At 31.5% G+C, this 11402-nt stretch overlaps 1 long non-coding RNA gene across 1 annotated transcript; it reads right to left on the bottom strand.

Moving 5' to 3' along the window:
• Nucleotides 1–921: 921 nt before the first annotated feature.
• Nucleotides 922–11153, bottom strand: LOC129217815 (uncharacterized). The gene is made up of 4 exons (XR_008580263.1): nucleotides 11112–11153; nucleotides 7856–7988; nucleotides 4662–4768; nucleotides 922–1058 (listed from the first exon to the last, which is right to left on the bottom strand). It is a non-coding gene; the product is annotated as an uncharacterized LOC129217815 (long non-coding RNA).
• Between the last annotated feature and the right edge of the window lie 249 nt (nucleotides 11154–11402).

The raw sequence follows: 11402 nt of genomic DNA, 5'->3' as shown, positions 1-11402 counted from the left end.
TCGCACAAGATCCTATCACACATTGCCCCCCACCCTTCTACAATTTAATCTCCTTACAAAGTAACCCCTATCCCTTTTCTTTTTTAAACATTGTTATGGAATTTACTTAATGGTGGTGGTTAAATGGACATGGTGGCTTTTGTGGATTAGTTCGCATGCTGGATGAGGCCCAAAAAGCCATATGTTGATCACCGTTGCTTTAGACCTTTGTGACAATAAGAAATTCTGAGCATTTTTCCTTTCTTATTTCATTTCATCGACAATATGAAAAATAATGAATTATCTTTTTCTGCTTTTAATTCAGTAATTTTGTTGAAGAAAAGAAAAAGCAAAATTCTTATGTTATTTTGCATATAGGATTGTTACTTGCAGTAAAATACATTTTGAACTTTAAAATAGCTTTGTATGTTACATAATACATTTTTCGACAGTTGAACCCGAGTGATAACTATTTTTTAAAACTTAAATCATCAAATGCATTTTACCATTTCTCAATTCTTCTGAGAACCAAATATTTAATGATATCTTTAAGATTGGAACACAGAAAAGTTTATTTGTGGACAGAGTTATGATTACTTTTTTGCATTACATTATTCTTTGAATGTTTCTTCATATGATAGCTCAATATTTTAAATTCTTACTCACTAATGTGTTTATTAATGATCATACCAATCCAAATAGAAAATAATTTGCAACAATTACAAATACAAGAATTGGTATTAGGTATAGTATAAAATGTCAAAAGATATTGTCTGTTGAAAGAAAAAAAAGAAAAAGCGTACAAACAAAAACATATATGGAGCATTGAAATTATATTATTTATGTACTTCACATGAAGAAAAACGTTGTTTTGGAGACTCAAAAAGAAAGAAATATAGACAAGAATATAGAAAAAAATAAGTAAAATTTATTTGCAACAATAATTTTTGTTAAAATTTTTTACAACAATTAAGAGTTAAAAGTGAGCAACAATCAAAAGTACAAAACAGTAATTTTGAATAGCTGTCATCTTTATCACATTTCTTTTCCCTTTCTTCAAGTCAGTTTCCAATTAACAACTGAAAAGTAAAAAACAAATAAATAAGTTTGCATTTCAGAGGTATATGTTCAAAACAAGTTTAATGTGCACAAATCTTTGCATGTACTGCTGTCAACAAGGCAAATATGACAGTTGCCAAGGGGTCAGATATAGTTTAGGCCTTTTCCCCCTAAAAAATATGCAAAAACAATCTGTAGACAGTGGCATACCTAGCATGGGCAACACCTAGAAGGAAAGAAACTAGTTTCGAAAAATAAGTGGAGAGCGTTTAAATCCCCCCCAACTAGTATCCCTGAATATCTCTTTAAAACTTCGTTTTTTAGGACTTGAACTTCAAAATAGTTTTTGGGGAGAGCCCTAGAACCGCCCTGCCTGTAACATCAATGAATTTATTCCGAAACTGCCTTTTTAGAACTTTAATTTTGAAAAGATAGGCGGAGGGAACTTCAAAAAGCCCCATTCCTTTCATTACACTAACGTCAACAAATATAGCCTATAATAGCGTTTTAAAGATTTCAATTTCTAAAAATTTTAGCAGAAGGCCTCCCTAATTTTTCCTCCCCACAGCATTACCAAAAACCGTCTAAAAATGCGTTCTTAAGACTATAATTTAAAAAAAAAAAATCCGGGGGAGAATATACCGCCCTCCACCCCTATCCACCGAAAGCGAGATTTCTTTAGCAGTGCCCTCCTAACACTATTTTTTGGTTGCACCTTGGTAGTGTTACTGTGATTCTTCAACAGGGCCGATCCTAGGGTGTCAGCCGCCCACATGCGAAGACCAAATGTGCCTCCCCTCAAAAGTAATTTTCATATTTTGACTAATATTCAACGTCCACATAAATCTTTCTTCAAATTTCTATATCAAGTTCTAATTAAAAAAAAAAAAAAAAACAGAAGAATGATGAACTTATAAAAAGGGAGAAAAGTTAAACAGTAAGAATCTCCTTAGGTACTCGAAGAAAGTAATAAATACCAAAATTTACTAGTCACGTATTTTATAGCCTGTCTTCGGTGACATCAGAAGAAGAATGCAAGAGGGGGAGGCAGGGGGTCAGGGAAGGAGGGATTGCGCCCAGAAAATTATCGAAATTGGAGTAAAAAAAGTTTTAGTTAATCTTTGGCTGTGTTTGATTGCAAGGACAAAAGAGTCGGGCATATTCAAGGTGCATGGAAATTCTTGAAATTGATGTTATTGCAGTTTTAGGAACTTTTTCAAGACTTCAGAAAAAAGTAATTTCAGAGTATTTTCCAAAAATTCTTTCAAAATTGAAATCAATTTGAAGCTATTTTTTGTGACCATAGCCTAGGAAGGATCAGTTCTCTTCCCAAAAATTTTTCGAAACTGAAGTTTTAAACACGCCATTTTGGGTTATCTTTGTTGACGTTGCTAGAGGAAGGAAGATTCAATCGTCTTCTATCGAAAGTTTTCGAAATTGAAGTTTAAAATGCAAATGTAGGCTTTCTTTGGTGATGGTAGGGGATCTTTCAGCTTTTCTCCTGTAATTTCTCGGCACCTATTGTTTCAAAAACCGATTTTTTGGCTATATCTGAAAATGATAGGGGAAACGCAAAAATATTCCGAACCGAAATTTTTTTGGAACTAAAATCTTTTTTAGGCAATTTTTAGGAAGAATATGTTTTGGGGCTCCTAAGCGGATATTTCTAAAAGTGCAATTTTATACTATCTTTGGTGACGTTAACGAAACTGGGAAGCTTTGACGGGTCTTTTGGATATTTTTCGATATTAAGAGCCAGTTTTTATAAGAGTCAGACAGGTCAGATCATGCCATTTTTGATTTTGCAAAAATTTTTAGTGGTTTCTTTGAATGATTTTAGAAGATACATATCTTTTCTTTTCTTAGAAAAAAATTTTTTATGACCTACAAAAACACTGAAAGTTGGTCTTAACTTAGGGATTTTCTCACACATATCGACATTTTTTAATAATTCAATTATCTCTGCGCATGGAGCATCAGCAAAAGTAATCTTTGTGATTACACCATGATATTTAGTGCCTCAAATGAAATATATCACAAATTTTATGGCTGACCTTCAGTGGACCCTGGCAAGGGTGGCTAAACTGACGAAGTAAGTGAAAATGTGTCATGTTTGAGGCATCTCGGTTCCATGCACTGCGGTTCAACCATAGTTTTTATGAGCAATTTGTGTAGCGATATATATAAATTATTAAATAGGCTCATTAAATGTATGGTTAATGCTCAATGCTAAGAAAAAAGAGCAGTTTTGTCATCAAAATATGATAAAATGTGTACTTTTTAGGGGCTTGTATCTCAGTGCACTGAGGGTCAGTATAGAACACACTGCTTGCATTTCAAACTAGAGTATGTGTATTTTCACAATCAAGTGACAGAACTATTGGCAAATTATTTTCAAGAACACAATATGTATTTCAAAATAGTAAAATGAAGGCTTAGAAGGCTAAAAATGTACAGTCTTGAGCAAAGAAGAGACCGAGGGGACACAACTCAATTGTTTAAATTTATTAAAACGAAAGATGTTACGGGGCTAAAGTTTAGCACTGAAAACAGGACAAGGGGTCATTGTTTTAAGCTATTTAAATCTCAGGCTAACATGGATATTAGGAAAAATTATTATTTTAGCAGGGTAGTGGAACCTTGGAACAGCTTACCGGAAGAGGTGGTAATGAGCAAAGGAGTAGACAGTTTTAAGAGGGCCATTGATCTTCACTAGGGATTGTAAATTGACTAGGACCAGTCTAGCTGGGCACAGAGCCTGTTGCTGGTCGTCACTTTTGTATTACGGTTTAAACTTTGCTCCAGGGATTTCCAGATACTATTTAAAAAACTAATATGATCAAAAACGTACCATAAAAGATTTATAGACTTGCAAATGGACTAATTATGCTTACTCACATACTTTATAATATGATCACTAGAAGCAAAGTTTTAAAAAAAGGTTACTATTGCGGTAAAAATGTAAGTTATATTTGTAACACTTTTTTGAAGGTGTTTTAGGTATATTTTTAATTATTTTAATTAAGATAGCCTTCTTTTCATTTGTACTGTACATTATAGTTCGTTGACATTTGTTTAGTCTGTGCATTATAGTGACAAAAATTATTTTCTCTGCACATGATAGCAAACTACTAAGTCATATTTTATTACTTATGATAAAAGCAATACTATGACATTATAAAACAAGGGTATTGTTCAGACGAAGGGGGTGAGAAAGGATTGTTCCCACAGACTTTAGTTTTAGATCATATTACCGATCTCAGAATGTCTTAATGCAAGTAGGGATTATTATGAACCCTAGCTTCCTTGGCTGGTTTCCAAGTAAAGAAAATGCAAAAGAAAAGTTCTGTACAAATAGAAATTGATGTTACACAACTAAAAGAAGTTGCTAACATCATAAAAACATTTAAATGGTACAAATAGCAACTAGAATCGGAGACACACGCTTTAGGGTTACAAAGGACTTTTGATAATTAAGTTAAAAAAGCGACCTTATTATTGAAAAGACATCAAACAAAACATAAGAAGTCTTTTCATCCACAAGCTAATTTTTGTTTGCTTATTGCATGAAAGTTAATATTTTATTTGCAGCTAAGAATAGTTTATAGCCAAGGAATACTTACCGCCACTTAATTAGAAATAGCGTAATCATCAGCAGAACTTCCTCCACAGCATGTAAAGAATGGTCATCACTACAGGCATTCTTATTTGTAATCTCCATTCACAATCTCTGAAATTTGAAGCAAAATTTTTAATCATAAGATAAAACTGTAATTTAATAACAGAAATCAAAAGAATGTAATGACTGCATTTATGCAAAGTATAAGAAACAAGAAATATTAAATAAGTGCTTTCTTTTTGAAAGGGGCGGATCCACGGATATCATGACTTTAATTGACCAAATATAGTCTAAATTGCTTTCTTTTTTGAACTTTTTTTCTTCATGCCTAATTTTCTTATATTCAAATAAATTTAACACAAGTGCGGCATATTTGTAGCATAATTCAATAAATTACCTAACTGCATGTACATGTGTGTGCGTTGCTATTCATCTCTTTTATATTTTTCTTAATCTTTACCAATATATACACTCTAGCTTAGTGGCAGATCTAGCCAATCATTTTGGGAGAGGCCATCCAAAATTTTTGAACTCTTCAGATATTTTATTAAAATGAAATTTTAAAAACTCAATTTTAAGCATGTTTGTACTTTGTACCTAAAATTATTTGCACTTTATGATTACATTTATAAAGTTATTTAAAAAAAAATTTAACAGTTTCATTTTCAGCTAATCGATGAAATACAACTCAAATTCAAAATAATAGAATACTTCCCACATTTTGGAAAAAAGTTTATTCCAACCAAATATAAGTGCAAATTAGGCATTTAAATGAATATGCTACCTTTCTTAGACATTAAAGTGTGAATTTCATCTCAAATATACTCAATTAAAAAAATCTTAGACAGAATAATCCAAACGTTTATAGTGATGAAGATTTACATTGAGTCAAAAAATTAGAATATTCAAATTAAAGGGGGGAAAACACTTTCAAAAGAAACAACATTAATACTAGAATGCATCTTTTTTTGCTGAATTCGATGCTTTAATCTTTTTTCTCACATGGATTCTACTACCTATTTGCATTAATCGTTTCTGACACTGTTTCCATACTCTCTTCAATGCGGCAACAAGCTAAATTTTGTTGGCGGGCACCAGATCTTGAACGGATTTATTTAGATTTGATGGTACCACAAATTCTTGATTGTATTGAGATTGGCAGAGTTGCTTTACCAGTTCAATACCGAAATTCCTCTTTCTGTTTAAAATCTATGAGTCGATTTAGAGATGTGACACGGAGTAGAACCTTGCTGGAAGATAAAATGTGTCGCTAAATGGGTAACTGCTGTGCCTCAGATGAAGTATCATTTAGTATTATTGATTAACAGCGGAAATCACGCATTGTTTTATTTTATGATATATATAACTTCCCAATTCCAGCAGCTGTCATGCACCCACAAACCAAGAAGGATGTGACAAAGTGGAGAAAACCTCTTACACAAGATTTCTCATACACTTTTCCTTTTAAACCTCAAACCCAAACACCTTTTTTTGTTTACAGATATTTCAAAAATTATTCATCACTGAATATAATACTTTTCCAACGTTGTTGCCCCTGTTTGAGGTTGCCCCTGATCTCCTCTTTTTTCGACAGATATTACAAATAAATATGCATCACTGAATAAAATGTCTTTTCAGTCTTGTTGCACCCAAATGAGCTTCTCTTTGTTCCAGGATAGTTGTGCACTTTTCTGCTTCATGTTTATCTTTGGTCTTACTTCATAGATCCGCAATTAAAACTGCAGTTTATGCAACCATCCAAGTGTAGTTGGCGTGGATAAGATAACTATACATTCTGTCCAACACTTATGGACATGAGAAGCATTTTCAAACGATTATTTTGGACAATTTACTTTAATTTGAATTCATCTCTGCCAGGTGTTACAATTTTTCTACCTCTTGTGTGATAAATGCGAGACATAAGTATTCTTATTAGGATTTTTTCGTTTTTCATTTTTTTTAAAATAAAAATATTTCTGTTCAGTATTTTTCTTAAACATTTTATTCAGCTCAATATCAATAGTTTATGTTTAATTTGAACTATGAATCGTGTTGATACCTCAATTGGTTAATTTTTAATTGTTGCATTAGGATGCTCTCTTAACCAATACACGTTCACTTTTATGGGCCTATGAGAGGTCATGTCAGCTTTGTCAGAAAGAGAGCAGGGATCCTTGGAAGAAACCTGCTCTGAATGATAGTAATATAAGTTTTGAAAACTCTATAGGGGGAGGAAATCTGAAGACCTACTGACAAAGGGGCCCATATTTACCTTCGGCGACCTTATGAATTCTTCCCTTTGACTACAGTTAAAAATTAAATAACTCTTTGAACAATGCAGAAAACATCTTAAAACTTCAAACATTCACCCATCACACAGAGCTATGAAAGATTACGTATTGTTAAGTCAGTATTTTAATTTCTCTGTAATGAAGTTCCGTATTTTCTTTATAAAAGATATATCGAACAGATAGAAATCTAAATATTGTTATTGCGGTAGTAGATATATATCGATTTATGATGGTATATCGGTATATTGCCCAGCCCTAGTGATGTATGAAAATGAAAAAGTGAAGATGCAGTAGTAATGTTATTGTGGGACGGGGAGGAGTAGAGTAGTAATTGCCCTCCCACCGATTATTTTAAATCACGGGCCCGGATGCAGTGGTACCCCCATTATTGAAACTCTGCACATGCCTCTGGTACATAATAAAATTTGAGTTTGGAATAGAATATCGATTATATCAAAGTAAGCCCTAAATTTTAAAAACATTGTTGATGCTACTTGAGCAAGCGAGGTTTTAGATTTATATATTAACTAGCAAAAATTCCCGGCGTTGCCTGGGTCAATAATAATTGTGAGAAACAATCGCTACTTTCTTTCGTTTTGTTTTAACTGAAAGAACTCAAAACACACCGCTTTGACGTGATTAAAAATCGAGCTTCTTCCTTACCCATAAAAGTAAAATAGCAATAAGTATAAAGAACAAACGAGTACAGTAGAAGACCGTTATAACCCACACCTTGGGACCAGAGATTTTGCGTTATACAGGTTTTGGCGTTATATAAGTCATTTCACAAATTTTGAAACTAATATTCAAAATATATCTATATTAGCACTTCAGAATGAGTTCTATCTGCAATGAGTATTAAAACACTAATTATACAACTAATCATTCATAAATAAACATGCTTTACCATTAAAAGAAAGTGAATTATCCTGCACTTCTGTCAGCTTCTTGGTTTGCATTAACAGCTGCATTTTCAAGAGCCATCTGATATTTTCTCTTTACTGTGAATATTAATTTTCATTTAAAAGCTTTGAATTAAGCTGGAAAGATGAAAAACTGTTTCAAAATTTAATTTTCCTAACAATTTTTATGTTAGCAAGGCAAAACAAAAGAATTTTTTAAACTTAAAAACCTATTGTTTACTTCTGAAAAGTTGTGCAGTTTATAGAGAATTGCGTTATATAAGTCGGCGCTGTTTCTCTAAGTGTGCAAAAAGTAGAGTTTCCAAATGTTTGAAATAAAGTAGAAAAAAGTAGAGTTTCCAAATGACTTTAAACCAGGGTTGGCCGAATTGGACCCAATTGGGTTGGACCCAATGGGTTTTTTTGAAAAAACCCATTATTTAGCCCACTTTTGGGTTTTTAAAAATTTTCTGAGAAGTTTAAAAAAAAATTAATTTAAATACTTTCATAATTTAAATTTCTTTTTTATTTGTTCTTCATCACAGACAATGAACACAAAAAATGAATTTTGAACTTTAATAGTATTTCTTAACACTTAACAGCATTAAAAAAATACTTCAAAGATTTTAAATAAATATATTTAACTTTTTTCTTTAACTGGTCAATAAATAACTCAAATTATCTTGACTGAGTCCTGTCTCGTCTGATTTTCTCAATATTTGTAGATTGTACAGAGGAAACTACTCTAGTTAAAAGGCTTTCAGGTGAATTATTTTCTGCAAACCAACACGTCACAAATCTCGAATAAACACAAGGTATATTTTTAGAAATTAACAGGTTTCTCAAACGGTCAACAGAAAACAGAACAGGATGTACAGTATTTTCATTATCTTCGAAAAAGTTTAATATTTCTTACTCTGTACACAGAAGTAGAAAAACAGGCAACATTCAATTCAAAGAAATGTGTTGATTAAGCTGGAATTCAGTAAAAACTGATTTAAACTACTTGAGGTTCAACAGTAGTTTTGCATAACAAAATGATATACAATAAAGTAATATGCAAAAAAAATGTAGTAATTAAAAACGGACAATAGATTTTATCACTCGAGAAGTAACTTTGCCTTAACTGTTGGTAATAATGGAAACTAAAAAAAATCTGAAGCTTCACCATTCTTGGGTTTTGTAGTCTTTTATACTTTTCTTCAGAATATGCTGAATTTTAACTAGTTTTCCAGCTTTTTTTACCCGAAGACAATTTTTGCACTTTGTCTATACATTATGTTACAATATGCTACAAGTACCCCCACATTTTCCCTAAAAAAAGACAAAAAAACCCACATTTCTTTTAAAAAAACCCAACTTTAGTTGGGTTTTTTTAAAAGAAATGTTGAATGAAAAAGAAAATGATGAACTTTTTAAAAGAAATTTTATTTAAAAAAACTCAACTTTAGTTGGGTTTTTTTAAATAAAACCCAAAAAACCCTGGGTCCATGGGCTTTCTAAAAAAAAACCTGGGTTTTTGCCAACCCTGCTTTAAACTTATGTTTGCTCCGGAGAAGCCTTGATTCAAAAATTTCATTATGATTACTTTTAATATTGCTGTTGTTAGGCACAGAATTTTTGTAACAATGGGTTTTATATTTAATCATTTAATGGAGAAATTACATGACATTTACTGTTTTCCATCATAACATTTTTAAACTAAGCTTTTTAGGAATAAATAATAGCCTAAGTTGCTCCCTGATAATGTAGCTATCTTGGTGAAAAAATAGTTAAAATGGGTCCAGTAGTTTTTAAGATTACCCCGGACATACATACAAAAGTAGTCATTTATGTATATAGATGAGGATACAAATCCTAAGATAGCAATAAATGTCATGCTTGCTGCAGAGAAGCCTTTATTCAAAATTTTCATTATGATTACTTTTAATATTGAATATTTCTGTTGTTAGGCAACAAACTTTTGTAACAATGGGTTTTATATTAATCATTTAATGGGGAAATTACATGACATTTACTGTTTTTGATCATAACGTTTTTAAACTACGATTTTTAGGAATAAATTATAGCCTAAGTTGCTCCCTGATAATGTAGCTATCTATGGTGAAAAAATGGTTAAAATCGGTTCAGTAGTTTTGAAGATTACGCTGGACATACATACATACAGAAGTAGCCATTTATGTATAAAGATAAGTGCATTAAATTTACCTATAATTGTTAGTTTTTTGATGAGATGAGGCTACGAAAATGTTTTTTCAAATCTAATTAGGTTTGTAAACAACAAAAATGACTTTCAAGTACAGTAGAAGACTGTAATAAAGCACACCTTGGGACCAGAGCTTTTTCGTTATACAGGTTTTGGCATTATATAGGTCATTTCACAAATTTTGAAACTAATATTCAGAATATATATATTAGCACTTCAGAATTAGTTCTATCTGCAATGAGTATTAAAACACAACTAATCATTCACAAATAAATATGCTTTACATTTAAAAGAAAGTGAATTATCCTTCACTTCTGCCAGTTTCATAGTTTGCATAACAGCTGCATTTTCAAGAGCCATCTGATATTTTCTCTTTTTACTGTGAATATTGATTTTCATTTAAAAGCTTTGAATTAAGCTGGAAAGATGAAAAACTTTCAAAATTCAATTTTCCTAACAACTTTTATATTAGCAAGGCAAAACAAAGGGATTTTTTAAACTTAAAAACCTATTGTTTACTTCTGAAAAGTTGTGCGGTTTATAGAGAATTGCGTTACATAGGTCGGCGTTATAAAGGTATTCTACTGTATATACATCTATGTACTACTTATGTGATATTGATTCATACCAAAATAAGTTAAAAAATTAGCACATCTACATTAAAATATTCTATCCAACATTTTCATAGCTTTCTTCTTATTAGCAAAATTTTTTAATCTTTGAGTTACACAGCAAAATCTGAACTACTATCAATAATTTACATGATACAATACAATGATATGTAAAAAAAACAAAATTTGTCAAAAGGAAAAAGACAAATTTCGACTCAAAATTTATTCTTAAATAACAAGTAGACAAAATGAAATTTTAAAAGATTAAGCATTATAAGTAACAAATCTGGCTAATCATATTAGTACTTGAACTAGAGAAAACGGTTAACAAACAGAAAAAAACACACAATAACAATTTTTAAATAAAATGCTTACGAAAGAATATGTTTTTTTTTCTATTCAGCCTGAATTTCAATTATATTAAGAAAATATCATAATACTTACGACTTACGTAGAAAACCACATGTAGATTTCTCACGAATCGCCATGTTGTTAAGCAAAAACAAGACAACATTCTGGAACTTCCGGTTGACATCGAAATCAATCAGTTGGATCAAACTATAACTATTTTTAATAATACTATTGACGCCAAGCTGGCAACCCGGCGCTAATTGCTTTATGGCAACCCATGGACAACTCCTTTGGAATGCCGCGGTTAGCCTATTGTTATAGCTTGGGTCAAGTTTTCCTCGAATGAGACGCCCTCGAAAAAGATGCAAGAGGAGCGATTGAAAA

This window comes from Uloborus diversus, chromosome 2 (assembly GCF_026930045.1).
Source record: "Uloborus diversus isolate 005 chromosome 2, Udiv.v.3.1, whole genome shotgun sequence".
NCBI lineage: Eukaryota > Metazoa > Arthropoda > Arachnida > Araneae > Uloboridae > Uloborus > Uloborus diversus.
Note: the sequence above shows the minus strand (reverse complement) of the source record. Positions and strands in the feature narration are given on the sequence as shown.